Raw genomic sequence first — 27,537 nt, 5'->3', positions numbered from 1 at the left:
CTCACAGTCCGCTCACAACTGAACAGAGCGTCTTAATGCGATCGACTGTCATGTTAGAGACACTACCATACACATCTGTGCAAAGATTCATCGGGTTTTCACTGTGGTGCCCATTTCGCGACCGATCGGTACTTTCTGGACAACCCTCGTATATTGTAAATTTCTCATACTGTAGATAGTACTTGCTATGCTTTTTGTTTCAAAATTATTGTGTCTCCTTATTTTTAACAGCTGGTTAGCTATACAACGTAATATTGTGTCTGAATAGTTAAATGCGTGAAAACTGAATAAATAATAAATCTTTATGTGATGTGCAATTCAATAATTCATGATCGAAGATCGGAAACTAACGCACAATAATTTTATTACCAAAAAGGTAACAAAACAGAAAAATCACAAATGAACTTAAATCTTTACCTACTTTTCTACATAGTCACCAATGTTCTCAACACATTTCTCCCGGTTTCAGTATGGCCTGTTCGTAGAATTCTGTTCGGTTGGAGTACAGCCATCTCCAGACTGCTGAATTCACTTCCACAATTGTCGCAAAGCGTTGGCTGGCCAGGAATATCTTCATGGGACCAAACAGAAGAAAGTCCAACGGTGCAAGGTTTGGGCCATATGGTGGATGCTGGGAGCACCTCCCACACAAATTTGGCGATTTTCTCACGAACAGGAGCAGCAACATGGGGGCGAGCATTAATGTTGCGGACACCGTCAGCATTAATGTTGCGGCATTTGTTGCGAAGGGTACGACGCAACTTAACCAAAGTTTTAATGTAGGCTGCAGCATTTACAGTGGTCCCGTGTCCTGAAAAGTCACCAGTGACACAACATGTATATCCCAGAACACTATCGCAAGCACTTCCCTAGCAGAGAGAGTCACTTTCAATTTCTTTCGTACTGGGAAGCCAGCATGTTTCGGCTCCATAGAGGCGTGCTCGGTTTCTGGCGTGTAGTGGTACGCCCACGACTCGTCACCAGTGACGATTCCTTTCAGAAAGTCAAGGCCTTCCGCAGCGTAACGCGTTAAGTGATCCAAACTTGTCATCATTCGCTGGCCCTTGTAGTTGTCTGTCAGGTTCTTAGGCACCCAGCGAGTACTAACTTCACGAAACTTCAGAGTGTCATGAATAATATCGTACACTGAACCACAGGAAATGTTGAACTGCCACGATAATGTTCACAGCTGCACACGCCGGTCGTACAAAACTGCTGCCTCAGCGGCTCCGAAATTCTGTGGGGCTGCGGCTGTTACCGGTTGCCCGGAGCGTGGCGAATCACCGAGGTTCACACAGCCCTCTAGGAAGGATGCACACCACCTGGGGACATTGTTACGGTCCACACAGTCGTCCCCATACACACATCGCATGTCCCTACGAATTTCGCTCTGTTTCTGCCCACTGACCCACAAATCTCGAACTACATTTCGCTGCTCTCACAAGTTGGCGACAGGAACATGCGCTCCATGTGTGTTTGGTAGTTTAGACTCTTCTCGCAAGAACTTCACATCAAAACAAAATAGCCTCTGTAGCGCAAACTTCAAACTATTCCAGCTGCAGTATCAGCAGAGCAAAAATTTATTTATTGTGTGTTACTTTCCGATCCTCCCTCACATAAATTCCCCATGTCACTCATATGCTGTGTTGATTGCTTACCGTATGAAAAAAAACGTCATATGGGGGAACACCATTTGGAAATGACTCACTGTGAAAACTTGGACCCGATCATTTATGTGCAGAACGTTGGACGAGTCTAACGCTAACTCCCACCCGAAGTTGCAACATATGTAAAAGTTGGACTGAAGGTCAAAAATGTATTGAAACAAACAGTATTTATGTTGATCAGAACATAGAAGCATCTGATTTTGAATTGTTACTGCAGAGAACTTCTCTGGCAATTCTAACAAGCTACAGATCCCTTCAAGGACACTTTCAGTAATTTATGAGAAATCTAGAACCATTATCGAGCTACCTGTCAGACAAGAAGGAACAGAAGTTTTTGGAGATTTCAGTCTTGTTTTCTTAGAAGGTACTGACAGGAAAAACGAACTGGACCATTATCTAGGTGTTTCAATCCAATTTCAGCAGTCAATTGCTGTGCAACTAGTAACTAAGGGCAAGAATTTGGAGAATTCTTGGAAATTTCGCGCAGCTATGGCTGGAAAGGTAGTAGTTAAGGAGCAATTGTCACATCACCTGGCAGGCGTGGGCAATGTTGATATTTAGCAAACGATTCTATGAGGCAGGATTACGACACTGCTCACAGGCGAGAAGACACGGCGCAGCGGACACCGTATGTGAGTGTGAAATAATCCAGGCAGCACAGGGCACTGATGTACTGTGAAGAACCCATACATTGCAGTTATAACAGCGGCTAGTAACCTGTGTGTGGGGGCCCAAGCAGGCCAAGGAAAGCTGACGTAATTATTAAAGAGTTGTCCACTTATCCCCTCCAGAGGAACTACGTGAGAGGCATAGGGAAAAGATACACAAATCAGTGAGCTCGGATGCTCAAATCGGGCGGTCATATAGCCATTCCGTCCACATCTAGAACCCCACTCATGACTACCTCTGCAGGCCCGCTCAAACTACCACCAAACTCCGCTGCACAGACGCGTCATAGCTGTGGCGGAGTAGGGCGCACCTTGGAGCTGCACTGGCGCCAGGAGCGAGAGGGCTGCTGGCCTTCGGTGTATGGGTGACATCGTCTGAAGGACTGCTAGCAGCCGTCCTTAGGGGTGCAAACAGGGCGCGAATTCGCAGCCTCCCAATGCAGAGATGTCTTCGGTCACTGACTGAGCTACCCTGGGTGGACAGCCGGAGCTGCAACGATGGTGGATGGCTATTTCCATTCGACACTCTACATAGGGTCCACGAGTTCCAGTAGAGGGAGCAGTCAGCCGTCTCCTGGGCTACTGGCGCAGTAACACACGTGGCAATAGTTAGCTGTGGCGTTAGTAGGTGTGCTACATCTGCAAGGCTGGGCGACCGGACGCCAACGCAGCAGATTTTGGCATTGGCGCTGAACCACACATGCATGCTGCACCATCACTGGGGAGAGTGGAAGGCCGGCTGCATACCTTCAATGACACACTTACCAGTGTTTCTCTGCACGCTTCAGCATGAGTCACCACTCTCTCCCAAACCATACCTCTTGGTCCCTGCGATATATTACAACCCCCGAGCTTGGGGGTTTGTAACACAATTTTACCTCTGGTGTGCAGCAAGATAGTAGGTCATTGACTGATAACGTTTTTGTGGACAATGCTCATGCTGGAAGCAATTAAAGTTTTCCCAGCTGTTAATGGACTACTTGATCATGATGCACAATTCATAGAAATAGACGATATAACAGTTTACACCCCTATTGCAGGATCATGCAAAGCAGTGACGCTTATTAATGAGAACATGATACAGTACTTTACAGGCAAGTCAAAAGAGATGGTATTGGATGAGGTATGCACGGTATTCCAGGAGGAATGGTCAATATTTGGGAGTATAACATGAAAATCTTACGAAGCAAATAATTTCACATGGATGTATGGCCAATTCCAAATGGTTTCTGAGAAAGAACAAATTTAATGTATATTGTTATTTATTTTTTGTATTATTCACTTATTGTCAGGTTTACACATGTACAAGAGTTTGTAAACATTACAACATGTGTTTTACAAATTATCAATTGGTAACACATTTGCCTCGAAGCATTGTACACATCACATTACAACTGTTGTATAGTTCACTATATACAGGGCTATTACAAATGATTGAAGCGATTTCATAAATTCACTGTAGCTCCATTCACTGACATATGGTCACGACACACTACAGATACGTAGAAAAACTCATAAAGTTTTGTTCGGCTGAAGCCTTCAGGTTTCTGCCGCCAGAGCGCTCGAGAGTGCAGTGAGACAAAATGGCGACAGGAGCTGAGAAAGCGTATGTCGTGCTTGAAATGCACTCACATCAGTCAGTCATAACAGTGCAACGACACTTCAGGACGAAGTTCAACAAAGATCCACCAACTGCTAACTCCATTCGGTGATGGTATGCGCAGTTTAAAGCTTCTGGATGCCTCTGTAAGGGGAAATAAACGGGTCGGCCTGCAGTGAGCGAAGAAACGGTTGAACGCGTGCGGGCAAGTTTCATGCGTAGCCCGCGGAAGTCGACGAATAAAGCAAGCAGGGAGCTAAACGTACCACAGCTGACGGTTTGGAAAATCTTACGGAAAAGGCTAAAGCAGAAGCATTTCTTAAACAGGAGATTGGAAAACCGATGGATCGGTCGTGGTGGAGATCATGATCAACAATTCATGTCATGGCCTCCACGCTCTCCCGACTTAACCTCATGCGATTTCTTTCTGTGGGGTTATGTGAAAGATTCAGTGTTTAAAACTCCTCTACCAAGAAACGTGCCAGAACTGCGAGCTCGCATCAACGATGCTTTCGAACTCATTGATAGGGACATGCTGCGCCGAGTGTGGGAGGAACTTGATTATCGGCTTGATGTCTGCCGAATCACTAAAGGGGCACATATCGAACATTTGTGAATGCCTAAAAAAACTTTTTGAGTTTTTGTATGTGTGTGCGAAGCATTGTGAAAATATCTCTAATAATAAAGCTATTTTAGAGCTGTGAATTCGCTTCAATCTTTTGTAATAACCTTGTATGTTTGAATATCCCACCATCAACTTCAATGCATTTGTGCACACTTGAGAGAATTGTTGTTTCGCTTGACTGAGCGCCTATGCACATTCCCTAATGAGGGCAGCAGCATCCAAGATGCAACCAACGACTCCATCTCACCCACCTTTCTTTTTCACATTGCCGAATTCATACAAACCCATACACAAAAGTATAATGGTGTAAGGTCTGGCCATCTTGCTAGCCAGTTAATTGTACTACTGGACCAATCCAGCAGTTAAGGTAAGCGTTCCCTCACTTGTCTGGCAAAATGTAAGGTGCTCCATCATGCTGGAAGTACAATGCAGTCTGCTCAGCGAAAGTTATGTCCTCAAGGTGTTCAAAAAACAATTTTCCAAAAGATGCAAGTAATTATTCTGTCTTATAAAATGACTAGACCTATCAACATACTATCGATCATGCCGCACTAAACATTGATCGAAAAACGAACTTGGAAATTGGTTTCCAGTGTAGTGCATGAATTTTCCTTTGAGCACTGATGACTATGATATGTGCTGCTAGTTTCATACTGTGAAAATGTGTCTTCATAAGTGAATAGCATTAACAAAAGCAAATGACGATTGTCATTTAACAAGTGACAAACTTCAAGTTGTGTAGCATTGTCATCAATGTGAAATGGGTACAAGTTTTCCACACGTAATATTTGTCATACAGCTGTTTGTGCAACACTGATACATGCAGAAAGCCACTGAGTGCTGGCGGTAGGACAATGCTGCGCCATTTTAACAATCTGTTGCTGTTCCTGTTCCTGCACAGGTTGTTGAATTACATGTTCAGAAGAAAAATGGGAACTCAGAAGACTATCTGTTTCACACAATGTGTTGAAAACTCTGGTAAACACTGTACAATCTGGTATTTGACAGGTTGGAAAGTATGGATGTTATTTTTTGACAACAGCAGGTGCAATACCATTGCAGAAGCCATATTTTTTCGACAGCAGCAAGGGCACTACAATTGCAGGAGCCATATCTGCATCTTCTTCATTAGTATACACATGTGGCATTTTAGCCAGCACATGTACAAACTCAGTTAACTGATGTGTCTTACACTGCTTCACTAAGAACATGTCATGGACAACAGTACGTTTAACAAGCTCGTTTAATGTTAAAAAGACAGTCCAATCAAAGGAGTTGAAAGCAATAAGGTAGGTTGGGTTAGGTAAAAACGTTAAAGAGACTGGGTTGCACTAGCCAAAAACATATGTGTTTTAAATGTGTTATATTACAGAAACCAGAATACAGCATATGTCGACATTAATTATTTTTTGCTTCAAATGGGCTTTCCTGCCATATCCCTGAATACTAATCATTTCTCCTGGGACACCATGTGTGTAGAAATAGATGTTTGTATCATATTTAGTTTTTTTCCACAATAAATTTGTGTCAATATTTGAATGCTATGATCCTTAAAAGTTAGCCACAACATTCTCTAAGAAAAACAGAAAAACAAGCAAGCCATAGATAACAAAGGCAACCAAAATCTCATGTAAGAGGAAAAGGCCAGAATAAGTGAAGATAAAAGTTTACTTGCATACTCCAAAACTACTGTAATCTTTTAAAGAAAGTTGTTAAAATATCAGGAAATATGTAGCTCCTGACAGAAATTAATAATGCAGGTAACAAGATTAAAAATACATGGGGTACTGTCAAGCCAGTGTACAAAATATCGTAACTATTAATGAAAATGTTTAAACTGACATTTCACAAGTTGTAGGTACTTGTAAAAACCATTTTCTAAATGTAGCAGCAACAATAGGATTAAAGCATTCAGCTGAAGAAGCAATAAGGATATATTAAAAAATCATTCTATAAAACTTTCAACTAGGAGGAGCACCAATATCCTGTGCTGCAATTAATAGAACAAAAACTCATATGATATTGGTGGAATTTGAAACATAATTCTGAAAAGTTGTCCTGACTTGATATAAATGTCCTTAGTGATATATGTAACGCATCACTTGCACATGGAATTTTTCCAGACAGATAAAAATATGCAACTGTTAAACTTCTTTATAAGAAAGGTGACAAGTAAGACTTAATAAGTATCATCCAGTTTCCTTAGTAGTATCTTTCTCCAAAATATTTGAAAAAGTAATGTACTCAAGAGCAGTCTCAAATTTTAAGTTTAAACAATCTACTTTGCATATCACACGTTAGATTCCAGAAGGGTTGGTCGATTGAGAATGCTTTTTACATATTCACTTTACAGATACTACAAGCTTTTAACAATACAATATCATCAGTCAGTATTTTTGTGATATTTCCACAGCATCTGACTGTGTAATCACATTATTCTGTTTGAAAAAACACAAGTTTCATGGAGCTGATTGCTTTACACACAAATGATCTGAATCATTCTTAACAAAAAATGCAAAAAGTTGTGTTCAATAATTCAAACAACATTGGGAGGGTAAAAAAGTAATTCACAGAGATAAAGCAACAGGAAAGGCTGTTAATAACGTTTTTCAAAGAATTGTTAAGTGGCCCTGTGAAAATGGACTTTCCCTAAATTTTGAGAAAACACACTGTATTCATGAAATGTATTCACAGTTGCAGATATGAACAACCATCAGCTGTATAATGGAATGACGACAATATGAATTTGTGCTGGACCTGGCTTTAAACCCTATCCTGCTCATCACGAGTAGCCACCTTACCAGTTGGCTATCCAAACATAACTCATGGCCAGATCCAAATTTCCATATGTTGTCAACCATGTGTCTACAACCTGTACTCATACATCCATTATGTATATTTCCGTACTAGGGAAACATTTCACTTGAAAGTTGTTTGCCTGTTGTCAGCAGATAAATATGAAAATCATGGATCACTTGAGAAATTAAAGTATTTTGTCAAAGGAAAAGACAAAGGTATCTTTTGGCAATAAGAAGTAGAGATCCTGCAATACTTGCATACTACAAAAACTACTCAAAATTACTAAGAAAGGTTATTAAAAAATCAAGTAACACACATATAGTGTCACAAATCAGCAATTCTAACAAACCCCTTTGAAAGGTGATAAGAGAGATGTCAATAACTACCAACCTGAGGTGACTCTTCAAGCTTTCCTGATGGATGAGTTGTAAATAGTCTTCACGGGTTTGCCACCGGTGGCAAACCCATGAAGACTATTTACAACTTCCAACCTGTTTCACTGCTGTCATTATTTTCCAAAATTTTTGAGTAGGTAATGTATTCTAAAATAGTATCTCAACTTAGCAATAATAATATCCTCAGCGAATCACAACGGGGATTTAACAGAGTTGCTCTACTGAGAATGGCATTTACACATTTGCTCACAACATTGCACAAGCATTAAATAATAAAATAGTACCAGCTGGTATTTTCTACAGTATATCTAAGGCATCTGACTGAGTGAATACAGTATTCTCCAAGAAAAATTGAAGTTTTATGGGACTGATGGTATAGCTAACCAATCGATACTGTGATACCTAACCAAAAGAATGCATTAAGATGTACTTAGTAATTCAACAAACATTGTCTGGTGACATTATTCTGATTGGGAAGAAACATATGGGGTTCTCCAAGGCTCAATCTTATGTCCACTACTGTTCCTCATATGTGTAATTGATCTTCCATCTAATACACAACAAGCAGAATTAGTTCTTATTGCAGATGACACTAGCATTGTAATCAGTCCAGTCATACATACAGAAACAGAAGAAATGGTAAACAAAGTTCTTACGAGTGTTATTGACTAGTTTTCTGCAAATGGTCTTGGTCTTAGTCTTAAAAAGACACAACATATTCAATTCTGAACATCTAGAGGTACAACACCAATTATATGTGTAATATGTGGCAAGAAAGTAATAAACAAGGTGGAAACTTCAAAATCACTAAGCCTTTCAACTGTAAAAAGCACATTTTGGAAATCCTTATGGAATAATATTCTGGGATAACTCATCTTTAAGAAAGAAAGTCTCTATCACTCAAAACTCTGTTGTATGAATACAATGTGCTCACCCACAATCATCTTGTAGACATCTGTTTAAGGAGTTGGGCATTCCAACAACTGCTTTACAGTACATTTACTCCCTCATACAGTTTGTTGCAGATAATCCGCTACAGTTCAAAGGAGACAATGATGTACATAATTACAATACCAGAAAGAAAAATGTTATTCATTACTCCACATTAACATTCTCTTTAGCCCAAACAGTGGTGTACAATGCTGTAACAAAAATTTTGATCACTTACCCAGTGATATACAATGAATGACAGACAGCTACGTAAAATTTGAAAACAAACTAAGAAAGTTTCTCCTTGACTACTCCTTCTATTCTGTGAAGAATTTCTGTTATTGTAATGTGTAAAAGGTGGTGGGCAGGAATTGCTAACTCACATCTGTGTATCTGTCTGCTTAAAAAAATAAAATAAAATAAAAATGGAAACATTAGAAATGTTCAGCATGTAACCACATGTACAAAATAATTTGCGATCTGCATGTGAAATGAATCATGCCACATCATAATGATTTATCATGCAAAATGATCCATGGAACATGAAACTAACTAACTTATGTTCAACTACTTTTTCACTTCACATAACTCCTGGTCTGAAAGTGAATGCAATAACCTCATGACATATTTTGCATATATCCACACAACAATGTCTTAAGGTTTTTTTTGCAATAATATTTCGTTTTCACCTGTGGCTATCATGTAGGTACCTCTTCAAGGAGTTAGGCATTGTAGCTGCACTGCCACAATAGATATATGTTCACTAATGAAATTCATCATAAATAATCCATCACAATTTGAGAGAAATAGCGTTGTCTTTAATTACAACACCATAGGAAAAAATTGACCATTATTACCTATTACGAAAACTGTCAATGGCTCAGCAAAGAGATCAACTTGCAGCAACAAAATTTTTTGGAGATTTGCCCAATAACTAACATGTCTGACATGTAGAAAAGCAAGATTTAAATCTGACTTAAAATCATTTCTCCCGGATAATTTCTTCTATTAAATGACTTTCTATGTAAAACCCGGTTGACTGAAAAAAAAAAAAAAAAAAAAACCACACACATTTGTTCTGAAGGTGCTGTTGCATGAGTCAGACTAACAAAATAATATGTTAATTAATGTTAATACTAATCTTGAATACATATCTTGTAAAATGACTCATTTCACACAATTTTGTAAAAGAATCATTCAGATGATATGTGGAACATGTGGTCAATTTAGCAGTCATGTATCACAAAGTCACCAGCCAAGGCGGTTATTTTAGTGTTTGTGTTCACAAATGAAAATAGAAACCACTATTGAACTGTTATTCTAGTCAAAGCTTTCTGATAGTATCACTATAATATGTAGCTAACAGACAAAAAATATGTGTGCAAAGTATATATTCCTACACTTTATATGACACAGAAATCACAATCCAAATGTTATGTGCCATAAAGTGTCCTGAAAGTATCACTGCTACATGGTAATATGTTTGAATGCCATAAAGAATCATGAGACCACAATGGTATTTGTGTCTCAACAGTTCTGTACAATGGTAACAGCAACCCACTTTGAAGCTAACACATTTCAAGCATACCTCACAAGCCTTGGTGAAGCCTTAATACTTGATAGCACATTCAACTCTGTCTCTGTGAACCCTTATAAATAGCCAGATTGGAAACACAAAGACACTGAGCGGGCAACACTTTAGTGTTTAGAGCACTTCCTATAAACCAAGCGAAAACAAAAGTAATTTATAACTGTCAATTACAACAGATGTGACTATCACAGACATTGACTATGATGATCGTATTACATTACAATAATTTCTAAGTTAAAAGTAACATGGCACAGCTAATGACTGTGTATATTCACATAATACTATTAGCAGTGATATATCACATAAGTTCATCAACAAAGATTGTTGTTTCAGTGTGTGTGTTCAGACGATAGTATAAGCAGCAATATATATCATAGATGTCAGCTAAATCATGCACACCATCAAAATGCCTCGATAGTCAGTGGGATAAATAATTACAACAGGTGTATCAATGTTTAACATTATTATTTATTTAATTAATTACATCATTGCCTTCATCATCTGATGATAAAACAATATCCTCATCCTCATTACTTGACAATATGTTGATGATTTCAACCTCAGTACTGACACAGTCATCTGCAACAACACACATACTGAACTTAAATCAATAATGAAGGTTTATGAAAAAGATATATGAAAAGAAAAAAAATATGTAGCCTAGTACTTACTCTTTGCTGATGGTGATGCTGCATCTTTGTGTACAAGACACTCATCTATTACTTTGGATATTTCATCAGGTGAAGCTGCACATGTCTCATAATCCACAAACTCTCAGCATGCTGCGGTGTGAAGTTACTGTCAGACACAGCTGATCCTCATCATTAGACTCTACAAAAACATCTGAAATCATTAAGTTGGCATCATATTCACCTAGGACAACATATCAGACCATGAACCTTAATAATAATGTAGTCCAGCACTCACTTGTTGCCGAAAGTGATTCCACATTATCATGTACAATGCAATCCATTTGGATAATGCAGTATGCAAAGCTGCTATATGTCTTCAAATCCCCAAATGCTCAGCCTGCTCAGGCATGAAGTTATCGATGAAGTATAACAGTCATCATCATTATAATCTGCAACAATCTGTGAAGTCATTAGATTAGTATGACAATCATGTACAACACATGTAAATGGGACGTTAACATATATTGTGAATTTTTACACACAAATACATATAAAGCACTACTCACACTGCTGTGATTGATGGTTAACATCAACTGACAGTATGTCACTAAGCAGCACATCATTGCTGAATACATTAGCTCAGGTTGTACATATAATGATAACAAAGATTTTCAATTCACAAACGGGTTAACACTCATGAAAAAGAATAATACCTATTTCAGTACTCACACTGTGTTGACTGCAAAACTGTTTATGTCATCTTTATCAAGTCATTTGTGTACAGTATAGTGAATCCATCATCCAAATCGCCAAAGACTTCCCTCATACATCTCCAATGTGGAGTAGGAGCAGTGGTAGCTCTAGCATTTGGACTAGCTGGTCGCTTCATTCTTGCAAGATAACTGAAAGCAATGCATCAGGCTATGAAACTTATATGCCATCAAGAGTAGTGCAACGTTGATCCAAGAGATGTAAGCACTCAGCATTTTTAAATTTCACCTCCCTACTTTAAAATAAAGTGGAGCTTTCAGGCTATCATCATATCATTAACAGGCAAGGATCTGTAGCTAGATCTGACAAAGAGTCTTTAGCACCACTACACACAGACCCTTTCAGTTCTTGGAAGAGGTAGATTAAGACATGAATAACTTTCACAATCATAACCTTGAAGAAAGTGAAAACTTTCAGACCCTCACAATAACAGTAACACAAAAACTCTAGAGCTAAGAGTCGCTGATGATAACAGTGACATCCTGTACTAAAATGAAACCATTCGGTACAGTATAATACATGCATCCAGTGAAATTTATTGTTTTCATACATAATGGTATTGTATAGGTTTCTGTACAGAACTCTTAAAAGATCATGAACAGAACACCCATTCATTCACATTTCTCACAATACTGCCAATACTGTTATGACTGCCCATAATATGTCAATTACTAAGTGTGGAGTTATCACCAAGTGTGCATTACTGTAATTGTGCCAAGGCACAGTATGTTTTTATGGACTCTATTCAGACATGCATGTATGTTCTATATTTGGTTGGGTCATATTTGACGAAAATGTGTTTTTGATCCACTGCTGTACACTATTCTTCCCCTGTGAAGGTGGCTGTAATAACCGAAACCACTAGAGAATGAACATAGAATTGTACAACCGCTGGCACAAATATGCATTTTTCAAAATATGTAAGAGTTGTAGAAAGTCAACTGCCGAAAGTGTCATACATATATTTTTCTATATAGTCTCCTGAACGAGAAAGACATTTTTTCCAGCAGATTGGTAGTTTCTCGATTCTGTTTTTGCAAAATGAACGTGGCTGTGACAGCAGCCACTTGCGCACAAACACTTTAACAGTACCATTGTAGCCAGATCTGACCTCCAACTGCTTCATTTAATGGTCCAACTCAGTGGGTGATAAGTCCACTGTAGGAAGGATGTTCTAGAGTGGTCCAGCATAATTCCTCAATTTTTTGTATTCTGGTCGCTGTGTTGGGTCGAGTGTTGTCATGAAGCACAATCACATCACGGATTGCAAATGCACACCTCTTCTGACAATATGTATGGGGTTTCTTTTGTCCAGTTTCTGGCATCAGTATGCAGCATTCGTAGTAAAATGTTTGTGGAGAACATTGATGAGAACTTCTTTAAAATAAAAAAAATAATGTTACCCTTCTGAGAGACTTTTTGGCTTTGATGGGTCCAGATTCGTCCTCTTTGCACCATTCGATACTACTTTTCTTCGATTCCACGATGTAATGGTGTACCCAAATTTCATTGCAGACCACAATCTGGTTAAAAGTTTTCCCCTTCAGTTTGGTGGCACAAAGCAGCCGTTTACACACCTAGAGACGATGAAATTTGTGGTCTGCCATGAGAAGACGAGGCCGCACCTTGCAAACATTTTCCAGAACCCAGGGTCGTCAGTAAGGATCGCCTGAGCACCACCGTAGCTTATGCCAACCTCAATAGCAGTTTCAGCAACTGTTACTCGGCGATCGTCTTCCACAAGATGATTGACAATGTGAGTGTTTTCCTCACTCATGCTAGTCCTCAGGGAACGTCGGTGAGCTGCATTATCAACTGTTTCTCGTCCTCATAAAAACTGTTTGTGCCAAGACTTGATTCTTTCTCAGGATGTTGTCCCCGAACTATGCAGCAAGTCTTCTCAAAATTCCGGATGGTTTTGTGTCCTTTATTGTGAGAAACTTGTTCTGACATTGCGAGTCTAACAAAAGAAACATTACGACGTTTCAGGCGTCGAGAACAATCATTGGAAACGATAGCAACAAGAGCAGGGATCACACTGCTCTCCATTTGCAAAAAGGTTCATAAAACAAAAATTTCGGTTTATATTTGCTTCACCCTCGTAGTAATGTAAATTCGAGATAGAGGGTACAAGACAGTCGCAGTTCTACTACTCTTCAGATCAACCTGTACGTAGAAGAAGAATCTCCAGCCACTGAGATTTTCCAAACAGTTGTTCGATCAGAATACTCATTATAGTGTCAGTCAAGTCCATTTTATATGGTACAATTGGATGATTTTCAGATGCTTTCTTGTCGATTTTAGCCAGTATTCCTCCAGCTATAACACCATTATTTTCATGTGGAAGAAATGGTGTTTCTGCCTTCCTGTCTCTCACAGAGATGAACTTGAAGAATTTACCATGTAGATAGTTGTTAAATGTGTCACACACGTTTCAAAGCACTAGTTACTTCGATCTGGCTTCCTACAATGAAGTTGAACACTATTAAGCACCTTAGAGCAGAAGCATAATACATGTTTGTGGGACGGGAAATCATCGATATATGATGAAGACAATGATCATCAGATGATGAAGGTGATGTTTTAATTAATTATACAAATCATTAATAATGTTAAAGATTCACGCACCTATTTAATTATTTTTCAATATCAACTGACTATATCAGTAAGGTTTTGATTGTGTGTATGATCTAGCTGATATTCTGTGATATATATTGCCAGTAATACTATCATATAAAGACATACACTACAACAACACTCTTGATTGATGACGTTATTCAATGTATCACTGCTAATAGTATTATGTCAATGTATACACCTGTTAGACGTGCCAAAATAATTTAATACCCAAAAACTAGTGTAACATTATATGATCATCACAGTCGATCTGTGTGATAAACACATTCATTTTTATTGACAATCAAAGGTCACCTTCGTTCATTTGCAAACTGTTTCGAACACGAGAGCCCTTCCTGCTTGAAGTGTAGATTTGGTTCATCATATCAATTTAGAAGGATTGTGGAGATGAAGTTTAATGTACTGTCAACTGTTAAGGCTTTACTGAGTCACACAAAATATGCTTGTCATGTGTGAGTATAGGAGTGGTTCTTGGAGGATATTTACATAGTGTAGGTCTTGCACTGAGGTTTCTACTGCTTGCTTGTACTAAACACATACATTAAAACAACAATATTGATTGATAACCTTATGTGATACATGGCTGCTAGTACTATTGTGTCAACATGTATACTTTTAGGCACGTCAGCACTTAAAACTTAGAAGCTACTTTAATGTTACAGCATCATCATACTCAGTGTGTGATAATCACGTATGTGCTGACTAACATTCACAGATAACTTTTGCTCCTTCGCTATGGATTATAGAAAGTAAATCGTTCTGAACACTAGAGTGCTTCCTGCTCAATGTACAGTTAAATCTGACTGTTTTGAGGGTTGTGGGAGTGGAGTTTAACGTACTTTTAACATTTGTGTGGTGTGCGTACTGTAAGACCTTCGGTACACACACCATCAGATTATTTGACTTGTCGCTCTAGCGAAGTAGGCGAGTGTCAGCAATATGTCTCGTGGTCTTATCGTGGCGTGTCTATCTTCTGCCGTTAGGTCAGATGATAAAAATGCCACTTGCACGCTTAGAGTAGCAGACTGACAGTGACCAACTTTAAACAGAACTTGATTAATTTTCACACACATTTATTAAAATAATAACCAGCATAAAAATTACTTAACTTGGTTCTGGATGCTATTTACAATTGACAATCTGAAATTCCTTTGGTCTTGGTACGTTAATCTTATTCTCACTTATCTCTGATACTTGACGAAGTGTCTATACATTTCTCTTCATGGCTATGTACAGGAATATGATAATCTTATTAGGCGCAGACTGAAACTTGACTACAGACTAATGCAGACTGACTAATCGGAGGTCTGTACACTCGTTATAATACCTCGCGCGTTCAGGTATCGCTGCGCGAGTGTGGTCCATGAGGAGAAAAGGTTCTACGTTAGCAGCAATCTCATTGGCTGCGTTACATATTAATATGCGGATCGGCGGAAGCAGAATTTGGTCTGCCTCTAAGATGGCACCATCTCGTAGTGCGGAGACGGACGAGCGCCGCGCCTGCACTGTTGTGCTTAGCCGGGCACGCTCTAGTGGGAAAGTTGTGTACGCACTTACTATGCAGAACTATGTACACAACAATTTGATTTGACATAGACATGCTGCCAATTGTTACATTGATTGACAATGTATATATTACGCTGAATTGCACACACTGAAGAGATGTATGTACTCTTCATTAATAGTCGCTCTTCATCGAGAGTCAGGACACATGGCCTTATGCAACTGATGGAGCAATGGTGGCAAAGGTGTGTTAAACATGTGTGACTCAAACCTCAGATGGTAGACTGTTTTGGCAGACTTTGAATAATTAAGCATTCACATTATTGTGACTTAGCAAGACAGCCAAGTCACAACGAGAGGAAGCCGAAAGGCACGCGTTAAGCTCACGCAGATTGGCGTGAGGTCTGGAACAGTTAAAAGGAAATGAGAACTTAGAAAATGGACGCAGTTGCTGTAATACTTAACTTTAATCCACATTTGTAGAACATCGCTCTTGATGATACAGAAGTATGATAGCAATAACAACTGGTAATGGCGCCTTGCTAGGTCGTAGCAAATGACGTAGCTGAAGGCTATGCTAACAATCGTCTCGGCAAATGAGAGCTTATTGTCAGTAATCCATCTCTGGCAAAGTCAGCTGTACAACTGGGACGAATGCTAGTACGTCTCTCTAGACCTGCTGTGTGGTGGCGCTCGGTCTGCTATCACTGACAGTGGCGACACGCGGGTCCGGCGTATACTAAGGGACCGCGGCCGATTTAAAGGCTACCACCTAGCAAGTGTGGTGTCTGGCGGTGCCACCACACACATCCTATCATTAAACCCCACATATCGGTCACTGTTTGATAATTTAAATGTATCTTCGGATGATAATCTTGATAAGTAGCTGAGACTGAATTGATGGGTTTACATTGGAACCTAATAGCTGAAGGCACGGCATACCTCATTTCTTAGCCATCAAATTCATCTAATCGAAATACGTCTGTGGCATTGCTGGGCGTCAGAATTATGTCCACAATTTACATGAATTTCGTAAACATCTAATTCCAAGTACCTCCCACAATCTACCTCTGGTTTCAGTCACACAGATTGGCTATCGTATTGTGTATGGAATGTAGAAAACACACTGCTACGTAAATCTTTATATGCACTACCAGACTGTGAAACTTTTCACATATGACTACTGGAGGTCAGAATTGTGTCCATAATTTATATCATACCTGCCGACTTCTGAAAAGGGCTCATGCACGACAAAAAAATCTAACGTTTTTAACATACCCCAGCTTGACGAAACTAATAAAACTTTTGCGCTAAAAAATACAATAATTCATGCTTTAAACAAGATACTTAATTCAAATCACATCTACTTACATCATAGGCCAATGATTTGTAGATGACCATAACAATAAAGAAGAAATCCACGTTAAACAACAGCAGGCATGGTGAATATTGGTTTGGAGCATATATAACAGGACTTCCTTGACACATTAAGCGGATAAGCAATAAATCAAAAAGGTTTCACACAATAAAACTTGTTTAACGTAATACAGGTAAGAAATAATACGATGCACAGGGCAAATCACATGCCAGTTCGATTTTAAAGTCATAGTTGTGGGCTTTTTAGCTTCCAACAAAAAGTCTTCAGAAAATGTTTTGTCATAACAGGGACCAGAACTCCTGGTCACTAAAGTAGAAATAGACTCCAGAGATTCATTGGACATGGGTGACCTCAACTCTGTTCCATTTTTCTTCACAAGGCAGAAAACATGTTCACATTCTGCATTGCTCTGAGGTATAGTGATAATAGAGAGCATTACTCTAGAAATTCGGTTATACTTAAGAAGTCTATTGGTTCCACAAATTCTTGATATTTGTGCCCAACTGGAATCATTTGCAGCATCTTGATTTGCACCCAAAGTGCCATCTTTTACCAGAAAAAAACGAATGGAAGAAAATTGTGCATCTTCATTCTTGTCTATCCTCAACTTGAGTATGCTTTAACACATCATCCTTGAGTGGAAACTTGTTGATGATGTAGTCACAGGCAGCACACAAGTGGTTTCTCATAGATGAAAAGAAGAGGGATTTATTTGTACCCTGTAGATCATTCACTATGTTCGAAGTGTGAATGCCAATAACTAATTCATCATCACTTCTTTGATTTTGAATCAAGTTGTATTCAAATTGAAGCACTGAGAAGCTTTTGACAATTCTGGGCGTAACAAACTTGGTGAACAACTGCTTTAACAAGTCCATCAGAAGTTCTAATAAAAAGTGAACCTTTGGGGAAGAAGTCTGTTGGGCAACATTCAGTTTGCCAGATACAGGAATAGTCACATGAAGGAAAGTACAAAAGGTCTTGTTCAAGTTTGAGGTCGGGAACATAAACAATTTTTCCTCGCGTATTGTAGCAGAAGTCACTTTTTAGGACGTGTTTGCCACATTTGGAAAACTATGCTGTTCTTCTAGGGGCATGTGTAGCAGCGAAATCAAGAATTCTCTTTTTCTGATGCTGTTTGGATCCACTTTGTTCAACTCTAGGTATTCTAGAAGATGCCAAGCTTGTGGGAATATTTTGGGTGTATAATATTACTTCCTCCTTGAAGAAAGAAAGAAAGAAGTGGATCCCACTGGTTCAGTAGTTTATCCAAACATCTGCCTAAAGATAACCACCTAGTACATACATACTTCAGAATTTTGTCTCTTTATTGCGCAAGTTCGAAATTTATGAAGGCATTCTTTTGACACTCTTCTGTAAGAAATAAAATGTATTAACAAGGATCTCATCCACTTTAAGTGGTAATCATCCAGCACCTTTTTCAGCTGCTAGATTAATCACATGGAAAATGCAACCTATGATGGTAATACCTGCTTGAACTTCCTTCAGAATTGCTGAAAGCACATTTTTGTGTCCTGCCATAAGAGGAGCCTTCTAATAACAGAAAGCCCCACAGTTTTCGTTGGTATGTTACGAGAATTCAGCTGGGATAACATCAGGTTACGCATGTTTCGCCATGTTGAATCCCCATCCAATGTTGGTGTGGATAGCCGAGTGCTCACTACCTTTTTCCCATGGAATATCAGAGAATGTAACAACAACTTTATACAACTTGGCATTCATATCATTGCTTCCATCCGTTGCCAAAGAAAATGGTTCTGAAGCCACTTAACAACTTCAGATGATGCACTTTTTGCCATTTTATTTAGAATGCATGTCGTTTTCGTGCGACTAGAGCTATACATCTTTGCATCTTCTGATGTGGGAAACATTCTTACATGGAGCACCGACACAATCAGCTGCACTTAAGGGCCCATTACGTTCCACAAAAAAGGAAGTAAATAGACGCTCAGCCCTAATTCCAGACTTGGCAAAAAAGCAATTTAAAATGACTCACGTGTTTACCGCACTTCCCATGATTACTTAAACCGTTTCTTCCACAAAATACAATATTAATATCATACCCACATGAAAAAGGCAAATTTTTCTCCCTGTCTTGGTTTTAGCACGGAAAAAAATCAACAGATTTTGATTCTTTAAATATCTGTAAGTACGCGCGCGCGTGGAACTAACGTAATTAGTCCACATGTGACCAAAGAATATGGGTTAAATCACAAAAAGCAAACGGAGAGGAACAAAGAATTTGCGTAGCAGAGCCTGTCGACACGTAAGATCCACATGAAAGAACTGTCGGAATTCAATTCAAGGAACGACACAAACAACACACGGTTCAAAGTACCGATCATATGAAAGAATGAGTTATCAATTATCGCAGACTTGCCTTCGACTCATACAAACAATCGATTGTACAGAAGCGAAGTGATAATGGAATGTTTACGTTTCAAATTTTTGTCCGCAAAGCCATAAAACGACATCGTCAATCCGTAAAATGCTGCAATTTCCGTAAATTTTACGGATAAACTGCAAAATTTGGCAGGTTTGTTACATGAATTTCGTAAACACTTGATTTCACATATCTCCTGAAATCCATCAAGGGTTTTTGTAACACCACTGTACTGAGTACAGAATGTGGACAAACATGCTGCTAATTCACTTGCATTATCAATACTGTCCAACATCTCGGTCTATATGAAAAAAGTATATGATTGTTGCAGTCCTTATGTGGTTACCGTACCAGAGTTACATCCTCTTAAAGTGTTCATGGCAGGTGCACCTTGCAGGGATAGTACGTCAGGGTGCCAGTATGTTAAGACCGTGTCATTTGCGGAATTATCTCAGATGAATAAGTAGCCCGAAACCGTCCATCTTTAAAATTACAGTACATTATAGTGTAAAATCATATAGTCTTATGAATGTGTCTGAAAGATACCTCTTACATCTATTTGGTTTGACTGTTGCGGGGGCGCACTGTCTCAGAGAACAATAGCGGACAGACAACTGCCCGCATTACTAACTCTTGACATGGCATACTGCGACAAACATTCTGTGGGCTCTGACATCCAAGTAAAAGAAGTCAAATGCTCAATTTTACAGCAGGCAGATTCACCTGCAATGCGCGTGACCTTTCTATAAGAAGAAATGTATTAACACTTCATTAAAAGCGTAGCTGTCTCAAAATATAACTGTCAAGCACTTACCACCCTCAATGAGAGACATCCTGCTGCAGTGGAGCAATGGCCCAGCTTGCCATGGTACAGTGCCCACGGACTTAGAGAAGTGCGTAGGACCTCTCTGACATGTGGAAGTGGTGCAGGAGCCCTCCTTGCGTGATATTTGTTTAAATAAAGACACAAACGTCCCCATTATGATACAACACAAAGCTCTGAACTTGGAACAAGTCAGTTTCCAACTTAGAGTGACAATTGTAACCTCAGAGAGGAGGCAGAAATTGTTTAAGCATAGAACAAGTGGATTTACTCTTAGGGCAAGTGAATTGTAACATCATATGAGTATGGAAAAGCAGTGATTTTCAAATTTCCCACTCTAAACTTAGCATTGGAGTCTATACTCAGCACAAGTGGTCTAGCTACTGTCCAGGTGGCACCAGTGAGCTGGAAAATCTGATAACTATGTAGGCTGACCTAGTATGCCCAGGTCACGTGACAGAAACTGGCCTTGTATCTCCGGGTCGACTTCTTGGAGCTCTGTCTTGGATTTTGACATCATACAGGTTGATCTCGTATGCCCAGCTCGCCATCTTGGATTTACGAATTGTGCACCAACAAGACACTTTCCTATCTTACATTTCTTAATATTCTGCCATTTTACACTCAGGACAACTGCCCTATTTGCAAATTGATGTCAGAGCTGTGGGGAAAAAACCGTAGCACAACTGGGTTATTTTGAATTTCCCCGCCATTTTCTACATAGGGAAACTGTGCTATGCCAGAGGGGTGCAGGAAAGGGTGAAAACTGGCAACAATGCATGATGTCATCGATGATGTGATAGGGAAAGGGAATCAGAGGGGGAGAGAAATCTGGAAACAACTGAGTCTAGCCCCAAACCCGCACAGCCCTACTACTATGTGTAACCAGGGAACAGTTAAATATGTTTGCCTACATCACGCTCGGCAAAATTTTCTGGTCAAACGACGAGTTAACTTCAGTGTCATCTCCACTTTGTTTTGGCAGTCGCCGGCCGATGTGGCCGAGCGGTTCTAGGCGCTTCAGTCCGGAACCGCGCTGCTGCTACGGTCGCAGATTCGAATCCTGTCTCGGGCATGGATGTGTATGATGTCCTTAGGTTAGTTAGGTTCTATGTCTAGGGGACTGATGACCTCAGATGTTAAGTCCCATAGTGCTTAGAGCCATCTGAACCATTTTTTTGTTGGCAGTCAAATGAATAGCGCCGCCTAACGGCCAAGACCTGGTGGCCGTCTATTATCAGCTGATGAAAATCACTTATAACTACGACATACCATATCAATGAAACAGTTGTTTTTTTCGTACCATACTAGGTCACTGTGGTGAGCAGCGCACTGTGCATAAGGGCGTGGAGGACCGGGAACAGTACTGTTTCTCTGCCGACGTCTGAGGATGACAGTGAGTTCCACTGAGCTGCTGGCGTGACCTGTGAAAGAGAGAAAGATTCTTGAATTAAATGAAAAACAATTTAAACAGATGATTTACTTGAAATGAGTTTATTTTTTAAAATTAGGTCAAAAATAATATCCAATAAGTGAAGTTTATAGAATCAGCCCTTAATGATTACACTTCTTCACAGAAAACCCAGTGTCTCAGCTTCATGTAATAATAATAACTCTTGCTCTCACTCCCCCCCCCCCCTCACTCCCACACACACACACACACACACACACACACACACACACAATTAATCAAATTATGTTTACCTCAGTTCCCTCAAGACACAAACTCGCATCAAACATTCAAAATCAGCACCATACCGAACAAAGATAGTCAATGAACAGACATCTGCGGCTCTAATACAACATTTCTCGAAATGTGCGGCTACTTGGATAACTCTAAATTTGGCTCTTATGTGTGAAAAACAGGTAACAATTGAAAGCCAAAACACTGGGAAAACAGCGTGTATAATTACAATCCACAAAACATCAAGGACGCACAATGTGACAAAAAACGAATTATCCACTACTTGTATTGCGAGAAAAATTGTACACAAACAATTGCTTTTCAGGGTAAATAACATACTTTTTCCGACTACTTCGGTAACATAAGTTTACAAGTCATAAAGTGCAAATCTGGCCACTCCATACAACACAACTATTAAACTAATGCAGATTCAAGTCAGCAGTCACAGCAATGTAGACGCATATATTATAATACAGTTTCGGGCGTAAAATAGAAAAAAGAAAAGGCTCTATAGTATTTCACTGAAGTACGAACGAGACCCATAGAAGAGGGCATACAGGTGATGAAACATGCACGAGTAAATAAAAAGGCAACACTGTGTTTTGCAGAACGCAGAGTTTTATTTTAAAACCGGATTCAGTCATCCGAAGCCAGCCGTTGCAACTGCTCGTTGTCGCAAGTCACTGACACAGGTAAATTTTTTTGTTGGTTTACAGCATTGATTTTGTGGCTTGGACGAAACCAATATGGATGAAACTAATTCCACGTTGCAAGCCTATACCTAGAAATACTGAAGCGGCTAAGCAAATCTCCATTCACAATGCAGATGACAGTGGTAGCGCATGCAAAATTTTGCCAATGTGCAATAATGTAGTGCAGAATGAAATTTTCACTGTGCAGCGGAATGTGCGCTGATACGGAAATTCCTGGCAGAGTAAAACTGTGTGCCGGATCGAGACTCGAACTCACGGCCTTTGCCTTTCGCGGGCAATTGCTCTAACATCTGAGCTACCGAAGCACGACTAACGTCCTCAGAGCTTTACTGCCGCCAGGGCCCGAGTTTGAGTCTCGGTCCGGTACACAGTTTTAATCTGCCAGGAAGTTTAACAATGTGGTGGCTTATAGCCTACTGACTTACACTTGTAGTAATCATAAGTAAATGGAATATATTAATCTTACGTATATAAATCGAACGACTTTAATATACATAAATTTTATAATTAATCGTTTACCATCACAAGGAGTAAAATAAATTAAAAAAAAAGAAACCAGTGGGAATCGAAACAGGACCTCCAGTCTATGACTACCTGTTGTTAACCACACTTTTTTTCCGGTGGGGCGTTCCTGGTACCCAAAGGGAGAGGCGAGGGCAAAGTGGACATTCGTCACATCCTGAGACTCGGCCGCCATGTCCCATTCCTTTCCCCAGGGACCAAGACAAGTGTGGGGAATGAGAGGTTGTAGAGAGTAGAGGTACAAACCACGTCAATGAGACAAGTTTTTATTTAATTTTTTTTACACCACCATGCGTAACTGCAAACCAACATCGCGAAGTGGAGGAAGTGTCTACTTGGCGGGACTAATGATTTGTATCTTTTGAATAATCGGTACTGTGAAATGAGAGGATCGACTGCTCATTGCAGTAACACTCTAACTCCGCGATGGGTTAACAAAGACACTACACAGAAAATTACAGAAAACTTGTCTGTATTTGGCACTTTCAGACAACTGCACAATACCATTCATTAATGACGAGCCAAAAACAAGGACATTTTACTCGCCATCAGCAAATAAATAGTTACTTGCGTGTCCACATATCCACTTCACAGAATGTGTCTTCATCTGTGGAAAGTATCCCAAGTCTGGAAAGAGGAGGAGGTGAGGAGACATCTGATCAGGAGTCATACAGGTAATGAAGGCCAGCATCTGTCGCACCAAGAACTAGACAGCTATCGCCGATCCGTGCACCAGGTGATGATCATCCACGTTCAGAAATCCACAGGCGACACTCATTGGGATATCTGCAAAGTGAATCCAGTGAAGGCAAGACCAGCATACTTGCTTCCCATTGACCATAAGGAACCATGCAGACTGGACATTAGTCGCAAGCTAAGGAGCACACATCAATCGATAGACAGACTTCAGTCGATGTGGGGATGCATCCTCTCAACCACATTCAGCGTCCTGTTCTGTTGAAGAGAGCCATAGATTGCCTTCGCAGTCATCAAGCTCATGGGCAATAGCGCAGTACGGACATAGCTCAATTCGAGGAAATAAGAGTGGAAGTAACAGAAGGGCGACAGGAAACCTCAAACCAGGATAGGAGCTGAGAGAGCATGGAGCTAGGGACTCTGAAACAGGATGTTGAGGCTTCTGGGACAACAGCACCACAGCATTAACTGAGAGCTACGAAAAGCACTGTGCTCTGTCCGGGACATGATACCGGCCTAAACTGATCCAGCAAAGTGGGACGGTGAGAATCTCATACCTAATCTTGAACACGAAGCTGTGGCAAATGTATGAACCCAATGCCACTAGAGCGCGACAGCTACGATCGCAGGTTCGAATCCTGCCTCGGGCATGGATGTGTGTGATGTCCTCAGTTAGGTTTAAGTAGTTCTAAGTTCTAGGGGACTGATGACCTCAGATGTTAAGTCCCATAGTGCTCAGAGCCATTTGAACAATGTCACTAGAATATGATGGGCAATGAATTGCAGAATGGGAAGTGTCTGTGCCATGATGCCAAACATACATTAACAGGTTGTGTCCACTGCAAAAGACTGAGGGCCCATAAACTATGATGTAGGAACTCAGTTCATACTTGGGAGAGTAGGTGCCAGCAGTTGGGGGCAATCGTGCACCACAGCTCAGCTGTGACATTGAGTCCTAAGCATCTAATGGAAGTAGCTACACAATGGAGCAGTGTTATCCTCAGGAAGCCCTCCAACTATAGCCAAAGCGCTCGATTTTTGGACGTTACGGCAGCTACCAGAAGCTTCGCCACATGGGGTAACCCAGGCCAAGGGCTCCCTGACCTCAGCATCATTACAAAGAACTAGAATGGGGTCATCCACATAAGGAGGACAGAAAAAGATATGGCCACCTAGAGACATCTCAAGACAGGCGCTGACAGAGGCTCCACAGAAACAGCATACAACAGTGCAGGCAATGGGCAGACTTGATGCAACGAATGATAGATCGACGGCCATTCATAAGACGTTGCTCCATGTCTTCAACGTTAGTATCAGGGTATCCCATATTGCGGAGCACCCTTTCCAGGTAGTCGTGATCGACTGATCAAAAACCTGGCTTAAGTCAAGAGTGGCAAAACGTCCATGCATACGACTTCCATTAATGTTCTTACAACTGATGATGGACAGCGTTTAAACACCACATGCAATATGGTATGCCCTCCATGCACATTATGTTACACTGTACTCGGCATAATATCACCACTCTGCCAAAAGTGTGACAGTCTCCTGACTCTCCTTTGGCTCGGTTCCTGGGGATGCAACAATGGACCTGCTAGCCGATGTTACAGAGCACTAAATCCATGATGCTATCTAGGCAGGTACTACGAACAGGTCACTTGGTCTTGACGGCCTCCGGCTGGAGTTTTATTGGGCATTTGGTCCCCTGCTCGCGCCGGCGTAGGCGGAAATTTGTCGACATTGTATGTAGTCCATCATGCAGATTCCCGACTGGCTCCTCGACGGTCTCCTCATTCCCATCCACAAGCCTTGGGGTACATCCGAGATATGTGATTATCGCCCATTGACGTTTCTCAACAACTACACGGGATCTTTACTCAGCTGTTCGCTGCACAGCTTAAACGGGTTGCTCAGTACATGGTTTCCCTTGACCAAACCTCTTTGTGTGATGCAAAAACATCCGCTATTCCCTCTATCGCTATCGAGACATAATCGCACTTGTTCGAGATAATTGCATGCGTGGGCTTTTTGCCCCTCTTGACTTCAGACAGGTTTCTGATCATGTCGATCGTGACTATGTGGAAGAAGTGCTCTGCAGTATGAGATACACTGATACTATTGTCAAAGTCGTAATGTGTCTACTTCGTGGAGCAACGTTTCGTGCAGTCTACAATGGCACTCACTCCTCCATCATGATCCTGATGCCACCAAATGTGAGAGCCATACTTCGGGTATCTGAGAGATAGGAAACTGCATGAGCAAAGATACATCTAAGAGGAGTGCTACACCACGACCAGTAGGTGAAGCAACGAACATGTGTTCCATAGAGCCATGAAGAGCAGAAAAAGCAGCAGATGAATCTCCTGAAGAAGGGCGCTGTCAACATTCACAGCACACATCGTTTCATGAAGTAATATCTGTTTATATTTTGACTAAAGTTCAGTCTTGATCACACTATTTATGTTTTAATGATATAGCTAACCGGTTTCGGTTATTTTTACATAACCATCATCAGACCCATGGCTCCCTTAGGATGGTAGGCGGAGCTCTCCTCGCTGCTACGCAGTCAACTGATCGTTGACTGCGTAGCAGCGAGGAGAGCTCCGCCTACCATCCTAAGGGAGCCATGGGTCTGATGATGGTTATGTAAAAATAACCGAAACCGGTTAGCTATATCATTAAAACATAAATAGTGTGATCAAGACTGAACTTAAGTCAAAATATAATAATCAATTGATCACTGTTTTCCAAAAATATTTACCAAAATAATGGTTCAAATGGCTCTAAGCACTATGAGACGTAACACCTGAGGTCATCAGTCCCCTAGAACTTAGAACTACTTAAACCTAACTAACCTAAGGACATCACAAACATCCATGCCCGAGGCAGGATTCGAACCTGCGACCGTAGCAGACGCGCGGTTCCGGACTGAGCGCCTAGAACCGCTAGACCACCGCGGCCGGCTACCAAAATAATATCTGTTTGTGGTACACGTGAATGGTATTGAGATTGGCCATGACTATGTGATAAGTTTGGAAAGCTGCCATCAACACAAATATGGAGGATGAACAGGAAGCTGGCCACTAGGCCCCCATGGAAGGCCATGTCACTGTAACAGGAAGGGAGTCGACCACACCAAGGGGATTCCATTGCCCTTTACGCCTCCAGAACAACCATCCTTAGTATCGATGTCATCCACCCTGGAGGCAGACGTCGCAACTGGCTGGTTCAGTGGAACACTTTCAGAGGTGCTCCCACAGGTAGCATCAGACACAAAAAGGGGGCAACTGCATCAGATGAAGGTGGGGGAGCGTTGTTGTCCGTATGTGGGTGCTTACCAGACACACGTCATGTCATCCGGTGTCATGGAATTGGAGGACAATGCATCATTTACAACAAGCTGCCAAACCAACAAGACAGCATTTGTGAACCAAAAGGAATAGAAGACAGAAATTTAAGACGCTGATATTTCAATATGTTAGGCAAAGTTTTCTATTGA

At 40.6% G+C, this 27,537-nt stretch overlaps 1 protein-coding gene across 7 annotated transcripts in view; it reads right to left on the bottom strand.

Annotated features, from left to right (window-relative positions):
- Nucleotides 1-10,723: 10,723 nt before the first annotated feature.
- The window catches only part of LOC124551171 (YLP motif-containing protein 1-like), a 383,298-nt gene continuing 366,484 nt past the window's right edge, over nt 10,724-27,537 (bottom strand). For 2 of the 7 annotated variants that reach the window (XR_006967783.1, XR_006967788.1), the window contains 5 exons: nt 21,727-21,847; nt 11,637-11,809; nt 11,203-11,366; nt 10,947-11,118; nt 10,724-10,871 (listed from right to left, as the gene is read on the bottom strand). The gene's annotated coding sequence lies outside the window, so the exon portion shown is untranslated. Of the gene's footprint in view, nt 10,877-10,946; nt 11,119-11,202; nt 11,367-11,636; nt 11,810-21,695; nt 21,848-27,537 lie in introns of those variants that run through there. The other 5 variants (XR_006967786.1, XR_006967785.1, XR_006967784.1 and 2 more) reach the window with 5 other exon arrangements.

Source organism: Schistocerca americana, chromosome 9 (assembly GCF_021461395.2).
Source record: "Schistocerca americana isolate TAMUIC-IGC-003095 chromosome 9, iqSchAmer2.1, whole genome shotgun sequence".
NCBI classification, from domain to species: Eukaryota; Metazoa; Arthropoda; class Insecta; order Orthoptera; family Acrididae; genus Schistocerca; species Schistocerca americana.
Note: the sequence above shows the minus strand (reverse complement) of the source record. Positions and strands in the feature narration are given on the sequence as shown.